The sequence below is a fragment of the Neovison vison genome, chromosome 7, assembly GCF_020171115.1.
Source record: "Neovison vison isolate M4711 chromosome 7, ASM_NN_V1, whole genome shotgun sequence".
NCBI lineage: Eukaryota > Metazoa > Chordata > Mammalia > Carnivora > Mustelidae > Neogale > Neogale vison.
The window spans coordinates 82,429,384-82,453,390 of record NC_058097.1 but is presented as its reverse complement, the minus strand read 5'-3'; positions in this window follow the sequence as shown (position 1 = coordinate 82,453,390).

The window sequence follows — 24,007 nt, the reverse complement described above, 5'->3', positions numbered from 1 at the left end:
TGGAGCACTTTTTCATGTGTCTGTTGGCCATCTGGATGTCTTCTTTGCAGAAACGTCTGTTCATGTCCTCTGCCCATTTCTTGATTGGATTATTTGTTCTTTGGGTGTTGAGTTTGTTAAGTTCTTTATAGATTTTGGACACTAGTCCTTTATCTGATATGTCGTTTGCAAATATCTTCTCCCATTCTGTCAGTTGTCTTTTGGTTTTGTTAACTGTTTCCTTTGCTGTGCAAAAGCTTTTGATTTTGATGAAATCCCAAAAGTTCATTTTTGCCTTTGCTTCCCTTGCCTTTGGCGATGTTCCTAGGAAGATGTTGCTGCGGCCGAGGTCGAAGAGGTTGCTGCCTGTGTTTTCCTCAAGGATTTTGATGGATTCCTTTCTCACATTGAGGTCCTTAATCCATTTTGAATCTATTTTTGTGTGTGGTGTAAGGAAATGGTCCAATTTCATTTTTCTGCACGTGGCTGTCCAATTTTCCCAACACCATTTATTGAAGAGGCTGTCTTTTTTCCATTGGACATTCTTTCCTGCTTTGTCGAAGATAAGTTGACCATAGAGTTGAGGGTCTATTTCTGGGCTCTCTATTCTGTTCCATTGGTCTATGTGTCTGTTTTTGTGCCAGTACCATGCTGTCTTGATGATGACAGCTTTGTAATAAAGCTTGAAGTCCGGAATTGTGATGCCACCAACTTTGGCTTTGTTTTTCAATATCCCTTTGGCTATTGGAGGTCTTTTCTGGTTCCATATAAATTTTAAAATTATTTGTTCCATTTCTTTGAAAAAGATGGATGGTACTTTGATAGTAATTGCATTAAATGTGTAGATTGCTTTAGGTAGCATAGACATTTTCACAATATTTATTCTTCCAATCCAGGAGCATGGAACATTTTTCCATTTCTTTGTGTCTTCCTCAATTTCTTTCATGAGTACTTTATAGTTTTCTGAGTATAGATTCTTAGCCTCTTTGGTTAGGTTTATTCCTAGGTATCTTATGGTTTGGGGTGCAATTGTAAATGGGATTGACTCCTTAATTTCTCTTTCTTCTGTCTTGTTGTTGGTGTAGAGAAATGCAACTGATTTCTGTGCATTGATCTTATATCGTGACACTTTACTAAATTCCTGTACAAGTTCTAGCAGTTTTGGAGTGGAGTCTTTTGGGTTTTCCACATAGAGTATCATATCATCTGCGAAGAGTGATAATTTGACTTCTTCTTGGCAGATTTGGATGCCTTTAATTTCCTTTTGTTGTCTGATTGCTGAGGCTAGGACTTCTAGTACTATGTTGAATAGCAGTGGTGATAATGGACATCCCTGCCGTGTTCCTGACCTTAGTGGAAAAGCTTTCAATTTTTCTCCATTGAGAATGATATTCGCGGTGGGTTTTTCATAGATGGCTTTGATGATATTGAGGTATGTGCCCTCTATCCCTACACTTTGAAGAGTTTTGATCAGGAAGGGATGCTGTACTTTGTCAAATGCTTTTTCAGCATCTATTGAGAGTATCATATGGTTCTTGTTCTTTCTTTTATTGAAGTGTTGTATCACATTGACTGATTTGCGGATGTTGAACCAACCTTGCAGCCCTGGGATAAATCCCACTTGGTCGTGGTGAATAATCCTTCTAATGTACTGTTGAATCCTATTGGCTAGTATTTTGGTGAGAATTTTTGCATCTGTGTTCATCAAGGATATTGGTCTATAGCTCTCTTTTTTGATGGGATCCTTGTCTGCTTTTGGGATCAAGGTGATGCTGGCCTCATAAAATGAGTTTGGGAGTTTTCCTTCCATTTCTATTTTTTGGAACAGTTTCAGGAGAATAGGAATTAGTTCTTCTTTAAATGTTTGGTAGAATTCCCCCGGGAAGCCATCTGGCCCTGGGCTTTTGTTTGTTTGGAGATTTTTAATGACTGTTTCAATCTCCTTACTGGTTATGGGTCTGTTCAGGCTTTCTATTTCTTCCTGGTTCAATTTTGGTAGTTTATATGTTTCTAGGAATGCATCCATTTCTTCCAGATTGTCACATTTGTTGGCGTAGAGTTGCTCATAGTATGTTCTTATAATAGTTTGTATTTCTTTGGTGTTAGTTGTGATCTCTCCTCTTTCATTCATGATTTTATTTATTTGGGTCCTTTCTCTTTTCTTTTTGATAAGTCTGGCCAAGGGTTTATCAATTTTATTAATTCTTTCAAAGAACCAGCTCCTAGTTTGGTTGATTTGTTCTATTGTTTTTTTGGTTTCTATTTCATTGATTTCTGCTCTGATCTTAATGATTTCTCTTCTCCTGCTGGGCTTAGGGTTTCTTTCTTGTTCTTTCTCCAGCTCCTTTAGGTGTAGGGTTAGGTTGTGTACCTGAGACCTTTCTTGTTTCTTGAGAAAAGCTTGTACCGCTATATATTTTCCTCTCAGGACTGCCTTTGTTGTGTCCCACAGATTTTGAACCGTTGTATTTTCATTATCATTTGTTTCCATGATTTTTTTCAGTTCTTCTTTAATTTCCCGGTTGACCCATTCATTCTTTAGAAGGATGCTGTTTAGTCTCCATGTATTTGTGTTCTTTCCAAACTTCCTCTTGTGGTTGAGTTCTAGCTTCAGAGCATTGTGGTCTGAAAATATGCAGGGAATGATCCCAATCTTTTGATACCGGTTGAGTCCTGATTTAGGACCGAGGATGTGATCTATTCTGGAGAATGTTCCATGTGCACTAGAGAAGAATGTGTATTCTGTTGCTTTGGGATGAAATGTTCTGAATATATCTGTGATGTCCATCTCGTCCAGTGTATCATTTAAGGCCTTTATTTCCCTGTTGATCTTTTGCTTGGATGATCTGTCCATTTCAGTGAGGGGAGTGTTAAAGTCCCCTACTATTATTGTATTATTGTTGATGTGTTTCTTTGATTTTGTTATTAATTGGTTTATATAGTTTGCTGTGCCCATGTTGGGGGCATAGATATTTAAAATTGTTAGATCTTCTTGTTGGACATACCCTTTGAGTATGATATAGTGTCCTTCCTCATCTCTTATTATAGTCTTTGGCTTAAAATCTAATTGATCTGATATAAGGATTGCCACTCCTGCTTTTTTCTGATGTCCATTAGCATGGTAAATTCTTTTCCACCCCCTCACTTTAAGTCTGGAGGTGTCTTTGGGTTTAAAATGAGTTTCTTGGAGGCAACATATAGATGGGTTTTGTTTTTTTATCCATTCTGATACCCTGTGTCTTTTGATTGGGGCATTTAGCCCATTAACATTCAGGGTAACTCTTGAGAGATATGATTTTAGTGCCATTGTATTGCCTGTAAGGTGACTGTTACTGTATATTGTCTCTGTTCCTTTCTGATCTACCACTTGTAGGTTCTCTCTTTGCTTAGAGGACCCCTTTCAGTATTTCCTGTAGAGCTGGTTTGGTGTTTGCAAATTCTTTCAGTTTTTGTTTGTCCTGGAAGCTTTTAATTTCTCCTTCTATTTTCAATGATAGCCTAGCTGGATATAGTATTCTTGGCTGCATGTTTTTCTCGTTTAGTGCTCTGAAAATATCATGCCAGCTCTTTCTGGCCTGCCAGGTCTCTGTGGATAAGTCAGCTGCCAATCGAATACTTTTACCATTGTATGTTACAGACTTCTTTTCCCGGGCTGCTTTCAGGATTTTCTCTTTGTCACTAAGGCTTGTAAATTTTACTCTTAGGTGACGGGGTGTGGGCCTATTCTTATTGATTTTGAGGGGCGTTCTCTGAACCTCCTGAATTTTGATGCTCGTTCCCTTTGCCATATTGGGGAAATTCTCCCTAATAATTCTCTCCAGTATACCTTCTGCTCCCCTCTCTCTTTCTTCTTCTTCTGGAATCCCAATTATTCTAATGTTGTTTCGTCTTATGGTGTCACTTATCTCTCGAAATCTCCCCTCATGGTCCAGTAGCTGTTTGTCCCTGTTTTGCTCAGCTTCTTTATTCTCTGTCATTTGGTCTTCTATATCGCTAATTCTTTCTTCTGCCTCATTTATCCTAGCAGTGAGAGCCTCCATTTTTGATTGAACTTCATTAATAGCTTTTTTGATTTCAACTTGGTTAGATTTTAGTTCTTTTTTTTCTCCAGAAAGGGCTTTTATATCTCTGGAGAGGGTTTCTCTAATATCTTCCATGCCTTTTTCAAGCCCGGCTATAACCTTGAGAATTGTCATTCTGAATTCTAGATCTGACATATTACCAATGTCTGTATTGATTAGGTCCCTAGCCTTCGGTACTGCCTCTTGTTCTTTTTTTTGTTGTGAATTTTTCCGCCTTGTCATTTTGTCAAGCTAAGACTATATGAATGAGCAAGTAAAATACTAAAAGGGTGGCAACAATCCCAGGAAAATATGCTTTAACCAAATCAGAAGAGATCCCAAATCATGAGGGGGGATTTCTCCCCTCTCACGATTGAGTGAGGGATCTCCTCTGATTGGGATCTCCTTTGATTGGGATCTCCCAATCTCTTCTGATTGGGATCTCCCAATCTCTTCTGATTGGGATCTCTTCTGATTTGGGGATAAAAAGAGGTTCAAAAAGAAAGAAAGAAAAAAAAGAAAAAAAGAATAAAAAAAAGAGATTGAATTAAAAATTCAATCAAGAATTTAAAAAAGAATTAAGAAAAAAAAAAGATTGAAGAGATTAAGATCTCTTCTGATTTGGGGATAAAAAGAGGTTCAAAAATAAAGAAAGAAAAAAAAGAAAAATAAAGAATTATAAAAAAGAGAATGAATAAAGAAAAGTATAAAAAAGAAAAAAATATATATATATTAAATAATCTAGTTAAAAAAGAAAAGGGTAAAAGTTATAAAAAATTTAGCAGAAGAAGAGAAAAAAATGAAAAAGAAAAAAATTAAATTAACTGCAAGACTAAAAAATCACAGGCAGAAAGCCATGAGTTCCGTGGTTTGTTTTCTCCTCCTCTGGAATTCTGCTGCTCTCTCCTTGGTATTGAAACTGAACTCCTTCGTAGGTGAACTTGGTCTTGCCTGGATTTCTTGTTGATCTTCTGGGGGAGGGGCCTGGTGTAGTGATTCTCAAGTGTCTTTGCCCCAGGCGGAATTATACCGCCCTTACCAGGGGCCGGGCTGAGTGATCTGCTCGGCTTTGCTTTCAGGAGCTTTTGTTCCCTGAGTGCTTTCCGTAGAGTTCCGGAGGACGGGAACACAAATGGCGGCCTCCTGGTCTCCGGCCCGGAGGAGCCGAGAGCCCGGGGCCCTGCTCCCCAGCGCGCCCTCAGCGAACAGCTCCTAGTAACTCGCGTCTGCCTAACCTCCGGCCGCGCTCCGAGCTCACCGAGCTTGCGACCGGTTCAAGGCAACTCCGAGCTGCGAGCTTACTGTCGGCTCTGTCTCTGCAGCTGGCTTTCCCGTTCCAATATCCGCAAGCTCTGCGACACTCAGACACCCCCGATCCTTCTGTGACCCCGCGGGACCTGAGGTGACGCCGACCCCGCGTGGGCTTTGCCCCGGTTTAGCCTCTGGAGCGATGTCCCTCAGCGGAACAGACTTTTAAAAGTCCTGATTTTGTGCTCCGTTGTTCCGCTGCTTGCCGGGAGCCGGCCCCTCCCCCCGGGGTCTATCTTCCCGTCGCTTTGGATTCACTTCTCCGCCAGTCCTACCTTTCAGAAAGTGGTTGTTTTTCTGTTTCTAGAATTGCTGTTCTTCTTCTCTTCGATCTGCCGATGGATTTGCAGGTGATTGCAATCTTTAGATAAGCTCTCTAGCTGATCTCCGGCTAGCTGATACAGTCTCAGCCTGCTACTTCTCCGCCATCTTGACTCCTCTCTCCCCCTTTTGTTTTAAATGGAGAAAATAGATATGTGCCTGTGTCAAAGCAGCCGACCGGTTCCACCTATTACACATACAACATCATATGATTGTAATTAGTACAATTAAAATGAGCACTCCACAGAATAGCCCTAAGGAATGTTACAAAATGTTTCCAGGGTTAAACCCCCTGAGGGTTCGCAGGAATTGTCCAGCAATATTAGAAGGGTCTGTAATATCCAAGTGTGATTGTCTCATGGCGTTAATTTGTGATTGTAGCTCATCTAGGTCCAGGCTCAAATTGATATGATGCCAGAAGCTACGCAAATGTCTCTGAAAATTTTCCCAAGAGTGGTTATCCGCGGGTAAGGGCATAACACATATGTGTTGATATCCTCCATGACATATCAATGACATTTGAGTCAGGAACAAAGATAATTGATTTCCCAAATATTCTACTGCTTCTTCAAGGCCATCTAGTCTACTCAATATCTTTCTATGATAGTTTCTTGAGAGGAAAAAGCGTAAGATATATTTCGAGACAGAATATTAACATGTTCTGCAGTGTGAGAACTCTGAGATAATGCCAAAGAAGAGACAGTAGCTGTGGCTATTAGGGAAAGTAAAGCTGCAATACCTGTTATAAGTAACACAACAAATCGACGTGTTTGTTTTAACTGTTTTTCTAATTTCAAAGCAAACTGATATCCATAGTTAGCATACCAAGTTCCTGTAACTTCTACAGACAATAAAACATAAGGCAGCTGCATAACTAAAAATAACATTGTAGGCCAATCAGACCTATGCAAACCGAAAGCAAGCAAACAATTAGTCAATATACAGCGAGGACAGCAAAGCTTGTACATAATAGTTCCATTAACTGTATATCTTGCTATTATTCCTGCCCCAACAACCAATAGGAAGGGTCAAGGGATACAAGCTCTTAAGATCAGGTTTTTATTTGCTGGGTAATAAGAAGACAGAGGTGCATCTGTGATAACAGGTTCCATAGCAGCCACAAGCTTCCAAAGCTCTGGATGAAACATACCCTGTGGTGTAGAAAACATGCTACCAGGGATAGCATTAAGATGAACATTAAGAGAATCAATACCAGCAGTCTGAGACCTTTGGGAGTTAAGATTTTTTCTCTTAGACCAATTAGTAATAGAGATGTTAGTATACCATGGGGAGTAAGAACCTATGGATGTTTCTGCAAACATTCTACCCAAGGAGGTGAATTGGTGCACCAGGAACTAGAAGTAGTGCAATAAGGATGATCTAAAGGAGTCATCCCAACTACTGGATGAATGGGCATAGGTTTTATTGTACCTCCAGCAGGGTCCAATGTTCTTTCTTAGCTCCTGATTTAGCTATGGAAGTCTCTGTATCCTCATCATAACTCATGGTGAAACCACCTAAGTATTTTAAAGTATGTGAGGAGTTAGAAGCAATTAGGCACCCATATACTGGTTGTTGATTATCTCAGGGAAAATGAAAACAAATGGGAGGGCCCAAGGTGAGGCCCATCCAATTAAATTCATGACAACAGTATCAGGTGAGACAGTATCACTTATGCCTCCAAAAGCCCAGGTAAAATTTGTCTGGACCCTTGTAGACAGGCCACTCCAAGTAGCCGCCTGAATAGTAGGCAGATCTTACATGCAAGGCTCAATAAGGGCGAGCCTCTGAGGCAGAATTTAACAAAGCAAGGAATGCTAAGAACAAATTGGTTGGGGTAACAGGCTTATCTGCGGATTTTATTAACGCCACAGCTCAAGAAGAATGGGATTTCACGGTGCCCCAAGTAGGTGTTGCTTGACGTCGAGCATGTCATTTCCTGGGCTCACTTAGCCGACGTTTGGCTATCTTCCTCTTTATCAGGGAGAAATCACACCCATCTTGCTGGGAGCTATCACGGTACTTCCTCATCCTGTGGAAAAATACAAATAAAACCGTGTCCTCTGTGGAGGACAGGATTAGGATCCTTCCAAGTGTCTGTCAGGGGTTCTTTCCACCTAGCATAAAGAAGTGGAGAAAAGTCTGGATCCCAAAAGCGTTCAGCTGCTGTGCGACCTATATTGTCAACATTCAAAAAATTTAAAACATAAAGAATTAAAATTAAATGCATATGAGGAGAGTATTTCATGGTTCCCTGTAGTATCTCCCCATCTTTTAATTTTTTGAGATATGATTTAAGGGTACTGTTAGCTCTTTTGACAATGGCTTGTTCTTGTGAATTATATGGGATGTTTATTGAATGTTTTGATTTGTTTGTAAATAAATATTTTTTTATTTTGTAAGTTACAAATATCTTAAGAAAAAAAATATCCCTAATCTGGAAGAGCAAACATTAGAGAACCAGTAATGTTTAAAATAAGACAAAACATTAAGAGACACAATATTATAATCCTTTAGTTTATTTAGTTCCATGTTACTAAATCTGGTTTAGTCCAAATGCAGTAGCCCTTATTTCTTTAAATTTTTACCCATTTTAGTTCCCAGGATTTTAACATATCGAAGACCTTTATTTGTCCTGAAATTTTTCCCATATGAATATCCTTTTAAGGTGGAATTCATCTTACAAGAGAACTAAAACAATTACAAATTAAAAAACTCAGAACAGATATAGTTAAATATTAAGTGATGACACTTAGCAAAACATTAAAATTTTAGGAAATGTATAGAACCTCTAGAATAATTACAGCATTTATCCAAATGCAACCCAAGGTTTATCTGTAACTTAGAATATTAAGGAAGGTTATGAACCAAAGAGATTTCATTTATAACTCTGGGCAAGCAAAGAGAAAACTCATTTATATTTTAATTAACCGAAGAAAACTTTGCACTTGTTTAGATAATTGGGGGCATTGAATATGAAAATGTCTAAAATTGCCACACTGAAAACATGCTTGATTATTAAATTGTCCTCCCTTAGATTTAATAAAGAGTCGGTGCATTTCTTGAGGGGGAATTCCTTTTAATATCGCAGCCATAGTAACTCCTTGAATATAGGAAGGCCCAATTTCAGCACACAATCGAATGTAATCTTCTAAAGTGCCTGTTTTTCTCCAAGGGCTTATAGCAGTCTGACATGCAGAGTTAGCATTTTCATAAGCCAATTGTTTGAGTATAATAGTCCCAGCTTCACCATCCAATACAATGTCCATCAACAGATGAATGGATAAAGAAGATGTGGTATATATACACAATGGAATACTATGCAGCCATCAAAAGAAATGAAATCTTGCCATTTGCGACAACGTAGATGGAACCAGAGGGTATCATGCTTAGCGAAATAAGTCAAGCAGAGAAAGACAACTATCATATGATCTCCCTGATATGAAGAAGTGATGAAACATGGGGGCTTAAGGGGATAGGAGAAGATTAAATGAAACAAGATGGGATTGGGAGGGAGACAAACCATAAGTGACTCTTAATCTCACAAAACAAACTGAGGGTTGCTGGGGGGAGGGGGGCTTGGGAGATGGGGAGTGGGGTTATGGACATTGGGGAGGGTATGTGCTTTGGTGAGAGCTGTGAAGTGTGTAAACCTAGCGATTCACAGACCTGTACCTCTGGGAATAAAAATATATTACATGTTTATAAAAAATTAAAAATTAAAAAAAAAGAAAGAAAAGAAATGGGCCACAAAGTCCTGATAGGGCTCATCATGTCCCTGTCGAATTTTAGATAATTCCTCAGTTTTGGCCCCTGTAGTAGGTAATCTCTTTCAAGCCTTAAGAGAACATTCATTACATTGAGTGTATGCAATCTCTGGAAAATCTATTTGAGTGCCAACATCATAATAAGGCCCAGCTCCTACTAACATGTCATAAGTAATAGGAATCTGTGTTCTTCTATTATACAAAGCCATTTCATTAGCTCTTTCAGTGAATTCAGCCTTCCATAATAGGAAATCTCTGCCTGATAAACATGCTTGAGCTATGACCTTCCAATCACCAGGACACAAAGCTTCCCTTCCCAAATTATCAAGTAGAGATAAAGTAAAAGGAGTGGTAGGATCATATTGAGCAGGGGCAGTTTTAATTTCTTTTAAGACTTTGAAATTTAGAGCTGTGTAAATTCTTTGTCCTTGTTGGTTGGCAGTAACAGGGAGCGAAGAAAAGTCTGCAATATCTTTCCCTTTTTGCTGTGCTTGATCCAAAGTGCACTGTTATGGTGTTACTCCCGATACAGAAAATGACCGTGCACTTTGTTGTGCAGCACAGTTACAGGAAAAGCAGCATGTTTACTTTCACTTTATGACTTGGCGCCTGCCATCCAGTATCTGGGATTTCACAGGCCGATTTTATCTTAGATTCACCCCCTAAAAAGGGAGTAGTATCAACCCCAACATGAGTGCACTGTGGCATTAAAGGATTATTCGGTACCAGCTGTTTACATGGTGTATCTAAAAAGGAGTGCAGCAGAGCTGGATAAGAGGAAACATGGTAGACATTATCGTAATCATGATAAACATCATCGTTTCAATTTCATCACCCCTGAAGTTATTAATATTGGGCCGGTAAAGTGACCGCACTGGGAGGACTCTCAGATATATGACTTTTATTGAATAATTCCTCCAAAGAAGGGAGAGATGGCACCGACACCATCATGCAATCTCTGCCCTGATAAGGGCTTAAACTGCACATTAGAAAATCCTCACCTTCTCCCACTGACTGAGATTTTAAAGACAATAACTCAATAGAATGTTTAGGGTCCAAAAGGTCCCGAATCTTGGACCAGAGGTTCATTGTACCCTCTGGAACTGCTGCAGCACTGCGAGCAAAAATTTGATTCTTAATTTATTGACCCATATGGCGCCATTGTTCAAGATCTATACTCCCTTCCTTAGGAAACCAGGAGCATAAATCACTAACAACCTCAAAAAACCCCTGAAGAGTCTTGTGAGACACTGTTGACCCTCTCTCCTTTAGAAGAGCTTGCAGGGATGGCAAAAAATAACCCTCTTGGGTTGACTGAGCTGTCCCCATATATTACTCCTGTCATTCCACACCATCTGGATTCTTCTAGTTAATACAAAGTCCTCAATTGAGATGCCACTTGTCTTCAGATCCCTGTTAGGGCACAACCTGAGGCGGCCAGCATGAGAAGAGGGAGCAGGGTTGAAGGATAGGATAATGAAGAAAGGGAATATGAAGAACAGGAGGGACACAGGCGAACGTGTCAAGCAAGTGCCAACGTTTATTTTGCAGAGTTCTGATTTATGCCACACAGTAAGGGAATCACCTCTTATACATCTGGTGCTAGTTTCTATTTTGGCCTGAGAGTAGCTGGTCATGCAGAGATGTCAAACAGCCTTGAACTTCGTGGTTTGGACATTTAGGCCATAACTCAATATTCACAAAACACAGGAGCCTTATTAGCTTAGCTATTATTAGCTATTAGCTTGAGACAGCAGCTTCAATGGCAACAAGCCAAACATCACAATTTTCTAACAATCACCAAGGAGACATGGTGGCACTCTGGCTTGCCACCTGTGAAGGTCCTCAGTTAAAGAGGTTCCCAAGAACTGTTGTTCTATTGGGTTAACCGCTTCTAGGCATGAGGCCCCAACAATGGACACTTGAAACCACACCTGCATTCAGAGTAAATACAGCACACATAATCCAGATACAAAAGCCTGTGCTACCACCTTCGATTCACCCTAATTACAGTTCCTGATGAGCTGCCTTTCTGGTCTATGCATTGGGCTTGCTATCACTCTGTCGCTAACCCTAACCCGAGTTTGTGTTTGCAGACTTCTCTCCCAAAGCCATGGCTCATATGTCCTCCAGGATGGGATATCTGGGGCCTCACCACAGGACTGGGCCGGCCATCCCCAAGGAAAATTTGTCCATCACAGTTGCCCAAACCCTCAGATTAGGAGAAACCTGCAAGGCCCCTGAGCCCACCCCAAAATTAGAGGCCACTCTGGACACCAATGCCCAGTCTGAAACACCCAAATCACCTACATGCAGGCAGACATGCAAGTCAATGTTCCTGAGTCAGAAGATTGAACCTGACATGCCCCTAGGACCTCATTGGAACCCTAGATTAGGTTTTCAGGCATCTGTCCTAAGAGGTCTGTTCTGGAATACGAACTTATGATATAACGTGTGGTCCCTAAGCCCACAACAGAACATCTCCTGTCCCCAAAAGGAAACCATGCTCTTAGACCTGTGCTAAACCCTCATGGTAGGAGAATCCTGCATGTCACCTTAGTCAACAGCACTTTCTAAGATCTCCCTGGTAATAAACCAGCATTGTGACCCCTCTGAAAGAGATTCCATATCAAATCAAGCCTTGGTACTTCTCAGCAGAGTCACCAGAAGAGACCTGCCATGTTCCTCAGCTGCAATGGTCAATGGAGGTGTACTTTTCAGGCATTGATGCAGGAGAGCTATACTACCCAAAGTTTCCACATGGGGGACACTGGAGCAAACAAACCAGAATCCCCGTGTCCAGTAGAAGGAAACCTTGCTGTTTGGAGCATCTCACAAGCCTCAGCTTGGGAAATCCTCCATTCCCTCTTGACGCCACCCCTCCTGTTGTTGGTCATCTTAGACACAAACTCCAGTGTGAGCAAACATCTAACATCCACCCTTACTCAGGTGCTGGATATCTCCAATAAGCCAGTGCACATTGGAACTGCCTTCCACTTGGCACTGAATTTAACCATAGCTTGGTTTTACAATTCTATCCTCATCCTACTGGTCCCAAAGCCAACTTGATAAGGAATTATTGAGCCACAATGCAGCATTCTGCCTTACCCATAGAAAGAAGAATGCCTGGTGAGACTGCCCAGAAAGAGCACATGAGAATAAATCAGCTCAGCCCTTGAGAGAACCCCGATTTATAGGCTTCCCTGGCCACTAGTGCTGTGTCTAACATAGCCCGAGACCCAACCTCGTGTCAGCCACCCAGAGAGAGGGACCCATATCCAGCATATGAGACTGGCTATGGTGCAATTCTGTCATCTGTACCCATCCTTGGTATTTAGGCATTTGTCCCCAGACATTTGCTGGAATCCATGCCAATGGGGGAACCTGAAACACAACAGAAAACCCCGTGTTTTCTATTTCCCTATGTCAGGAAACCTGGCTGTTGGGATAGGTGTCCAACCCTCAGAGTGGGAGCCAGATGCATGGCCAATGAGGCCACGCCCATTCATGACGGCTGCACTGGGCACAAACAGGTATGGTGACCCTCAGCCTGAGCATGCTTTAAAGCCAGCCCTCTCTGTTGCACCACCAGGATCCCACACTGCAGGGCTGATATGCCCCTAGGCCTAAATCCTAAAACTTGGTGGGGTTTTCCAGGCCCCAAGACCCAGAGCCAGTCTCTGGAATCCTTGCTTTGGGGAACCCCAAAGATGGAAAACAGCACTCTTCTCTTCCCCGAAAAATCCACCAAACTATTGGAATTCACCAGAATCCTTAGAGAGTAAAAATAGCCCATGAACTGTTGGGACCACACCTGCATTCCCAGGCCATCCAGGACAAACATTCCAGATATAAAAGCCTATGCTAACATCTTCAAGTCAACTTAATTAGAGTTCCTGACGAGGTGCTCTCCATGTCTACACATTAGGCCTGCGATCACCTTGCCACTAACCCTAACCCGATTTTTTGTTTGCAGACTTCTCTCCCAAAATCATGGCTCCCATGTTTTCAGGATGGCGTCTCTGGAGCCACACCACAGACTGTGCCTGCAATCCCCAAGGAAACTCTGACTGTCACAGTTGCCCAAATCCTCCTGATTAGGAGAAGTCTGCCAGGCCCCTACACTCATCCTAATATTGAAGACTGCTCTGGATGCAAATGTGCAGTCTGAATCATCCTGATCACCTACATCCAGTCAGACCCCCACGTCAATGATCCTGAGTCAGAAGATTGAACCTGACATGCCCCTAGGACCTCATTGGAATCCTAGATTAGGTTTTCAGGAATCTGTCCTCAGAGGCCAGTTCTGGAATATAAACTTATGATACAACATGTGGTCCCTGAACCACACAACAGAACATCTCCTGTCCCCAGAAGGAAACCGTGCTTTTCTTCCTGTGTAAAAACCTCAGGGTAGTTGAATTCTGCATGGCACCTTAGCCACCAGCACATTCTAAGATCTCCCTGGTAACAAACTAGCATTGAAACCATCAGCAAGAGATTCCATGTGAATTCAAGGCCTTGATACTTCGCCCCATAGCCTCCAGACTGAACCTGCCATGTTCCTCAGCTGCAATGGTCATTGGAGGTGTGCTTTCCACACATCTTTGGGGGAGTGCTATGCTATAGAAAGTTTTCACATGGGGGACACTGGAGTACACAAACCTTACTCCACCTGTCCTGTAGAAGGAAACCTTGCTATTTGGAGCATCTCACAAGCCCCAGGAAGGAAACCCTCCATGGTCTATTGACGCCACCCCTCCATTTGGTGGTCATCATAGACACAAACTCCAGTGTGAGCAGAAGTCTGACATCGCCATTTCTCTGGTGCTGGATATCTCGAATCAGCCGCTGAACACTGGAACTGCCTTCCGCTTGGCACTGAATTGAACCATAGCTTGCGTTTACAATTCCATCCTCACCCTCCTGGTCCCCAAGCCCTCTTGGTGGGGAATTCTCCAGCCACATTGCAGCATTTCGCCATCCCCATAGAAGGAAGAAGTGCCTGGTGAGTCTGTCCAGAAACCCCATTTGAGGATCAATCTGCTCAGCCCTCGAAGAAACCCCGATTTATAGGCAACTTTGGCAGAGCCCGAGCCCCGACCTAGTGCTCTCCACCCAGAGAGCGGGGCCCATATCCAGCATGTCAGACCATTCATGGCTCAAGTCCGTCATCTCTACCCATCCTTGTTATTCAGGCATCTTTCCCAGTCCTTTCCTGGATTCCCTGCCAATGGGGGTGTTAGGGTCTGTAATCAAAGAAGCGGGACTGATACAAAGCGAAGGTCAAGCAAAGCTTTATTTTGCGCCAAGCATCGAGAATCAAACTGACTGGTCAGGGCCATCTCTTATAAAGAGATGACCCCTCCCAGCCCTATCTTTTATAGAGGTAGTTTAGCCGGGCTATACGCAGGTTGCCAATGAGTTTGCAATAAACAGAGAACACTGCACAGTCAAGCTAATTCTGCCACACACAGAAAAAAAAAATGCTAGGTAACACACGGGTGACCATTTGAATTTCAATTTACCCTAGTAGATATTTTTGTGCCCCACTGATTGGATGTCTTCACCTGGCCTGACCCGCCCTTGTATCTAGGCTTTGCAAGTAAGTTCCTCTGGGCGGGGTGGGGTCAATCTAAGTTTACTGCATAGGGTCAATCTAAGTTCAATACATAAACACAAAATGATGCCCTCTGGCCCACCAGGCCCTTACATTCCCCACTTTTCTTTGGAGATTAGTCAAATCCTTGACTTTTCAGCCTGTTCTATGTTCTCTGGTTGTAAGGGCTTATATTTAGCATGTAAGTCTAACATTTTTATCACTCTAGTTTTCTTTTGTACAAATGATACTAGTGCACAGTCGGCTGATGAGTTACCCCTTTACCCCTTTATCTAATTTCCTACCAATACTTTACATACACAGGTAACAATAAGAGCAACAATAAACTCATAGTATTTTGAGTCTTAGCTTTAGTCCATGGTCAGCGGGGTCCATTGGATGTGGCTTCCACCTCAGTGGGGCAGGGGGCGTCTTCATCCTCGGCTCATTTGACGTGACACTTGTGAATCCAGGCCCTGATGCCTTCTACTTTTATTGCTGTGGGGGTGGTCAAGATAACAGTATATAGTCCCTTAAAGCAAAGCTCCAAGTTCCCCATTGATAGTGATGTATCCAATCCAAGTCCTTGGATTGGTAAGGATGTGGTTCCACCTCCATCTTCATCCCAGTATGGGCAGTCTGGCTTCCTGCAACGGCTTTTTTTTTTTAAGACAGACTGTAATGCCTGCAGTGATTGTAGTACAGACTGATCAGTAATTTCTGCTAGGGCAACCTCTTGTAGATGAGGACAGAGTGGGGAGGGGTTCCCTAAACATTATTTCAAATGGGGTCACCCAGTTTAAATAGGGTGTACATCGTGCCCTGAGGAGGGCAAAGGAAGAAGATCCACCCATCTACTGCCAGTCTCTAGAATTATTTTTGTCAAGGTCTCTTTAATTCTTGTTCGTTCTCTCTACTTGCCCAGAACTCTAGGGGCCGATAGGCACAACGTAGTTTCCAATTTGTGCCCACGGCCTTGGCCAATGTCTGTGAGACTGAACTAAAATGCAGGGCCATAGTCTGACCCAATCATAAGAGGCAGCCTAAAACTCGGATTATTTCTTCCAGTAGCCTTTTTTTGCCTACCACTCCTGCCATCTCGTTTGGTGGAAAAGCCTATACCCATCCTGAAAAAGGTATCTACAAAAACTAACATACTCTTGTGCCCATATTTTAGAGTTTTCATTTCTATAAAATCAATTTCCCAATAAATTCCTGGTTCCTTACCTCTTTCTCTTTTCCCTCATTCTAGCTCCTCCCACCTCAACTACTGGGCATTGAGCACATCTATCAACTACATCCTCAACCATATGCCCTAATTTCGAAATCTGAAATTGCTTGCCTATAAGGTCCTTGAGTTTGTGTATCCCGAAATAAGTACCTTGATGTATCTGGTCTTCTAACTTCTTACCTAGTCTTCTAAAAAGAATTAAATTTCCTCTTTTAGTCTTAACCCAGTCCCCTTCATAATCTAATTCAGCCCATTTTTGTAAATACTTTAAATCATCCTCTGAATAGTCCGGTTTTTCTGGTAGGGCTAGAGCCGGGAGTATAACCAGCTCTTGACTGTTTCTCAGGCTGCTTGCTTTGCAGCTTGATCTGTTAAGTGGTTTCCTTTTGAAATCAGAGCAGTCCCCTTTTGGTGTCCCAGGCAATGCATAACAGTCACCTCTTTTGGGTCCCAAATAGCCTGGAGGAGAGCCAGTATTTCTCCTCTGTTTATAATTCCTTTTCCTTTGGCTGCTAATAGGTCCCTTCCTTTATAAATAGCCACATGTATATGGAGAGTAGCAAAGGCATATCTGCTGTCAATATAGAAGTTGGTGGTTTCACCTTTGGCCATCTGCAGTGCTTTAGTGAGTGCAATCAGTTCGGCTTTTTGTGCTGAAGTTCCATGTGGCAGGGCTGCTGTCAAGAGTTCCTGCTAAGGAGAAACCACCACCGCCCCCGACTACCTCTTTCCATTGACCATGTAGCTACTCCCATCTGTGAAGAGAGTCATCTTGGCATCCAGGAGGGGAATGTCTCTGAGATCCGGCCTTATTCCTAAGACATGGTTTAGGACCTCCCCAAAGTCGTGTGGATGGTCAGCCAGCTCCTCTGGCAGCAGTGTGGCTGGATTTAGCACCACCGGGGGATGGAAGGTCACTCTTGGTTCGTTTAGGAGTAGGGCCTGATAACCTGTCACTCAGGTGTTCATCATGCATCAGTCGGGAGGAGTCCAGAGAATGCCCTCGATAGCGTGGGTGGTGGTCAAGATGAGATTTTGACACAAAATCAAAATTTGCATCCTTGCATAGTCAAAATTTTCATCCTTGACCAGGAGGTCTGTGGCAGTAATTATGCAAAGGCACGGGGGGGAACCCAGCTGCTACTGGATCTAGTTTCTTGCTAAGATAGGTTACTGGCCTTTGCTAAGTCCCCAGTGTTTGAGTGAACACCTCTTTGGCCACCCCTGCTTTTTCATCCACATACAAATAGAAGGGCTTGGTAACATCTGGGATGGCCAATGCTGGGGCACTCAGTAAGGCTGTTTGTAATTCCTGAAATGCTCCTTCTGCCTCAGCTGTCCCCTCTACCCTAGTGAGCCCTCCTTTTGCCAGTTAGTAGAGAGGTCAGACAATCTCTGCAAACCATGGTATCCACAGCCTACAGTAGACCACCACGCCAAGAAACTCCCTTGCTTAATGGGATGTGGTGGGGTGGGGGTATCGGGTGATCACCTGTTTCCTGGACTCAGACAGTGAATGCACTCCCTTGTGGAGATCATAGCCTTTAAGTGGCATGGCTCTGACAGAGCTGTGCTTTCTTCGCTGACACCCGATACCCTTTTTCCTGCAGTCTGTAAGAGAGCTCTCCTCCCCCGCTAACATGACTTATAGTCCTCACAGGTTATTAACAAGTCATCAATATACTGTAACAGAGTGACTTCTGGATTGGAGGTTCTCTACTCATGCAAATCCTCATGTAGGGCCTCGTCGAAGATAGTGGGCGAATTCTTGAACCCATGGGGAAGTCCTGTCCAGGTGAGCTGGCCTTGGAATCCTTCCTGTGGGTCAGATCACTCAAAAGCAAAAAGGTTCTGTGAATTCCTTTGCTAAAGACATGCAGAAAAAAATGCATCCTTGAGCTCTGAGATGGTATACACAGTTCATCTGGGGCCCAGGAGGGCGAGTAGGGTATAAGGGTTAGTCACCATCAGGTGGATATATTCAACCCATTTATTAAATTCCCGCAAGTCCTGGACCGGTCGGTTCTCCCCAGTCTCGGCCTTTTTGACGGGCAGCAAAGGTGTGTTCCCTGGAGATTTGTAAGGAACTAGGATGACCTCTCCTTGGAGATGGTTAATGTGTTTTCGGATCCCTTCTTTTGCTTCCTGGGGAAGGTGGGTATTGCCGAACGCTAACAGCCATAGCTCTCACCGTTAATTTTACTACCACTGGAGGTTGTTCCTTGGCCAAGCCAGGGGGCTTCCCTTCTGCCCAGACCTCGGGAAACTCCTCCTGTAGGATTTGGAGAAGGCGTTCCCAACTTTGTTCCCTCAGGTTTTGAGACTGGCTTGTAAAGGAGGTATTCATCTACTGCTACCATAAGCACTGGTACAATGGGTTGTCTCAAGGTTACAGTCATGCCACCTTCTGAGAACTGAATGCCAGCTCTTAACTTGTGGAGGACGTTTCTTCCCATCAAGTTATATGGGGCATTAGGGAGGACCAAAATTTGATGTTTAACTATTCCCAAGGCTAAATTTAAAGTCCTTTCTGTTGCTCATTTATGTCTCTCTGTGCCATTTTCTCCTTGTACCCAGACTTCCTCTCCAAGTAGTTTTCCCATAGGTTTAAGTAATGATGAAAATTGAGCTCCCATGTCCACCAAAAAATCAACTGATTTCCCCTCCACTTCAATTTGTACCCGAGGTTCGGGGAGGGGCACCAAACTATGACCCCTTCAGTCTCTTGTGGCAAGCATTGCTGTCTTCCTTTTGGGGCACTCCCTTGCCCAATGTACTCTTTTCTTACATTAAGCACACTAATCTAATTCTAAGTCTTCTCGCCTGCCTTCTCTGTGCTTAAGGTTTTCTTTCCATTGACTATCCCCTAACCATCTTCTCTCTGCCTCATGTAATGCCAAAACCTAACCAGTTTTTTTTTTTATTTTTTCGTCTGTTTTTCATCCTCCTGTGCATCCCTGTTGTTAAACACCATTTCTGCTATTCCCACTAACTCAGACATATTCTTCCCTTTAAATCCTTCAATTTTCTGAAGTTTCCTATATCTGGGGCTGACTGACTTACAAAGCAATATTGTCTAAGTGAGCTATCATGCAACTTTCTGAAGATTACCTCAAGTTGTGTAGCTTAAGTAAACAAACATTTAAAGACAATCAAATCTAGAATTTAACATAAATAAAGGTGTCCTATTTAAACATAATTTTTTCTCTCTAAAATAACCCTCGTTTTCAGAGATATTCAAATCAGGACTAATTTATCTGAAAAACAAGTCCAGTTTTAACAAGCTTGGCCTAATTATTTACATAAGCTCAGCAAGAACAGTGAGGGATCATATAAATCTTTTATAACCTGCTCTGCTGGAACTTCTCATCAGGAATCTCTAGGTTGAACTTATGATAGCCTCTCCAGGCCAGAAACCAAGCTACACACTTGCACTTGCCATCACACATGCCTGCAATACTTGTCGATTTGAGTGAATTCCACTTCCTGAGGCCCCCAAAGAATCCTGAGGTTCCTGCACCTGCCAGGAAGTAACATCCTTTACTCACCTGGTGAGGCTGCTGGGAACTCTGTAAGCAAGGTATCAGGCCAACAGTTCCAAAGGGCTTTACGGTTCCAGGTTTTAGAAAGTCAACCTTAGTTCCTTTAAGCTGTCTAGTCATATCTGAGTCTTTTCTAATATGGCATTCCAGTCAAAGCCATAGTAAAATAAAATAACCAATGTTTCCAATGGTGTTGTGAAGAACGGATTCTTATTGAACTTAAGCAGATGTATGATTGCCATGGAAGAAAGAATACTTGCTGAGACATTTTCGTTTCAGAGAGTTCAGATAGAGAGAAATAATTGAATACCTTGATTTGGTTACAAATGACTACGTTTTATCTCTGTAAGTTACAGATAACTTAAGAAAAAGTATCCTTAGTCTGGAAGAGCAAACATAAGACAAAACATCAAGAGATACAACATTATAATCTTTCAGTTCACCTAGTCCCATGTTAATAATTATGGTTTAGTCCGAATGCAGGTTTTACCTCTTTAAATTCTTACCCATTTCAGCTCCAGAATTTCAACATATCAAAGACCTGTATTTGTCCTGAAAGTCTCCCATATGAATTTTCTTTGAGATGGAATTTATCTTACAAGAGAATTAAAACAATTAAAAATTACAAAAACTCAGAATAGATATGGTAAAGAGCTGGTGAGATGAGAATTTACAATGTAACTGGCAAGAAAATAAGGTTATTTCTGTGACACGTAACATTTCCATGATCACAATATCAAGTGGTGATCTATCAATGTATTAAAACTTTAGGAGATGCATGGCATTTTCCTAAATGTAACCCAAGGTTTATTGTTGGTTTAAATCTTGTTAACAATTGCTAAAACATTAGAAAGTTTTAAAATACATGCCAAAATATAATTAGAGATGTTAAATACCTGATAAAACAAAAAATAGAAACTGAATTTTCTGGGCAGGAAAAGAGAAATCCATAACAGATCAATTAACTTAAGAAAACTTTGTCTTTTTAAACATATAGAACACCAACTTTTCTATACCAGTGTCTTTTTTTAAAGTATGCAGATAATGAGTTTACTAGGTTTCCCTCCCATTGTGAATGATGTTGCAGACAAGGGGAGGGGGATCTTTCAATGCTGTCCTACTCGCGTAGCTCACGGGAACTTAGGAGCTTCTTAGCTAAGGTCTGTCCGGATAAAACCCGGAACAGGATACTTTGTAAAGTAGATGACTGTTATGCCATATGATGCCTCGTGAGACTCAGGGTGCAGCCCACTCAGACTCTGTAGAGGAAGTGGAGCCATACAGACACATTCACACAGTCAGGCACTCTTCAGATTCAAACTTTCACATATCTCCTACTTTTTACATACAGAGTTGCTTTTCTCATTTCCATCAGTCTTAATTACACTTAACAGAATTTTTTACTCTTAGAAATACGTGAATGTCTACTGAAGTTCTTATACTGAAGACTAAATATAAGCAAATTTTGAGTTATTACAACAGAATTCTTTAGATGGCGAATTTATTAATCAGTTGCACAGAACGTGTTCACCAGCAGATTTCAAAAGCACAAACCCAGTTCCAGCAGCCTATGTTCTAGCATTTTATCCCATTTGGTTAATACCTACATGTCCAACAAATTTAATTCCATTTGTCATTCAAGCAACCCTTCACAGTTTCAGATTACCAAAGACTTCAGAAGCCACTTTAACAATTACTCATTAAAACCTTGAGACAGACAAATAACCATCTCCACGTCAGATGCCATGCTCTCCCACCAGTAAGGAGGAGGGTCTATGAAGTCCACGTTGGGCCAGGAAAGGCAAAGAATCCCCCCAAGCAAAGGGAGTTTTGGCAGCTGCTTGGGAATATTCATTAAAGTCACTGAATAGGCGCTCATATTCCACACCCGGCTCCAATGAGCCAGCATTGGGCATCTTTACCCAGCATTAGACTAACCCCAGTTGGCTCCACTTATAGCCCTTAACACACAAAATGAGTGAGAGAGATGCCTCACATCTATTATGAAGAACGAAGAGTTGAATGTCAGAGTCCGCTTACTCTCTGCTTGCCCCATTTCTTCAATCTTAACAAACAACACAACAGACAAAAAAGGACCAGGCAAAGACAACCACAGGCCCAAGGATTCTTACCCATAACATGCCACTAGTGGGGGCTTTATCCCCCGACCACCTAGGACTCGAAACCCTCAACCGCCCACGGGGACTCGAAACCCCCAACAGCCCAAGGGGACTCAAACCCGTAACTGCCCAGGGGTCTCAAACCCCCCCTATCATCTAGGGAGACTCAACCCCCGACTGCCCAAGGAGACTCAAACCCCTTGACAGTCTAGGGGGACTCGAGCCCCCTGACCGTTTAGCAGGTCTCAAACCCCCTGACCATCTAGGGGGACTCAAACCACCCCACCGCCCTGGGGGATCCGAACCCCTGTAAGGCCCCTAACTGACCAGGGGATTCATATACCCTGGTGACCGCCTAGGGTGACTCGAAACCCCAACCGCCCAGGGGCACTAGAACTCCCCATTGATCTACCAGCAGAGGGATGGAGCATCCCCACATCCACTCCAGCCCTGGGGAGCATGGATGCGTCCATCTTCTCACTGGTGGGCCATACCATGGAGCGCCAACCAGACAGACAGATAGGATCCTGAGATCTTACCTCTGGAGGCTTTTCCCAAAAATTCCGATGCTGGCTCAGTTCACGTCGTTTGAATCCAGGTGCCCCTCCAATGTTAGGGTTAGTAATCAAAGAAGTAGACTGATAAAAAGCAAAGCTCAAGCAAATCTTACTTTTGCGCCAAGCATCGAGAATCAAACCTACCGATCAGGGTCGTCTCTTGCAAAGAGTTGACCCCTCCCAGCCTCACAGTCTAAATTTTATAGAATTAGTTTAACCGGGCTATACACAGGTGACCAATGAGATTGCAATACACAGAGAACACTGCACAGTCATTCTAAATCACCACACACGGAAAAAAATAATACCAGGAAACACACAGTGCCCAATTGAATTTCAATTTACCCTAGTAGATATATGTGTGCCCCATTGACTGAATGTCTTCACCTGGCCTGACCCGCTTGTATTTAGGCTTTGCAAGTAAGTTCCTCTGGGAAGGGTGGGGTCAATCTAATTTTACTGCATAGGGTCAATTAAGTTCACTACATAAACCCAGAATGACTCCCTCTGGCCAACCAGACCCTTACAGGGAAAACTTAAGCAAAATAGAGAACTCTTTCTTTCAGATGGCAGGAAACTGACTGCTGGGATTGGTGTCCAAACTCAGAGTGGGAGCCAGCTGCATGGCCAATGAGACGACACCCACTCCTGAGGGCAGCCCTGGGCACAAACAGGCATTGTGACGCTCAGCCTGAGCATAATTTCAAACAATCACTCTCAGGTGCACCACCAGGATCCTGCATTGCAGGCCTGCTACGTCCCTAGGCCCAAATCATAACCCTTAGTGGAACCCAGAGTCTGTCTCTGGAATCACTGTTTTGGGGCACCCCTAAGATGGAAAATTGCACTCTTCCCTTCCCTGAAAATGCCACCAAACTATAGGGAGCCGCCAGGATCCGTAGAGAGGAAAAAATCTCCCATGGACCCATGAGACCATACTTGCAATCTGAGGCCATCCTAGTCACACAATCCAGATAGAAAAGTCTGTGCTACCACCTTCCAGTCATCCTAATTACAGCTCCTGATGAACTACCATCCAGGTTTACGAATTGGACCTGCAATCACCTCGCCACTAACTATAACACAATTTGTGTTTGTATACTTCTTTCACAAAACCATGGCTCACATGTCCTCCAGGATGGGGTCTCTAGAGCCAGGATGGCGTCTCTGGAACCACACCACAGGACTGGGCCTGCCATCCCCAAGGAACCTTTGCCAGTCACAGTTGCACAAACCCTCCAGATTAGGAGAAATCTGCAAGAACCCTGAGCCAACTCCAATATTGGAGGCCATTCTGGAAGCAAATGTGCAGTCTGAACGACCCTGAACACCTAAATGGAGGAAAATACCCAAGTCAATGGGCATGAGGCAGAAGATTGTACCAGATATGCTCCTAGGACCTCATTGGAATCCTGGAATAGGTTTTCAGGCATCTGTCCTCACAGGCCTCTTCTGGAATACCAACTAATAATACAACTTTTGTTCCCTGAGCCACACAACAGAACTTGTCATTTACCCACAA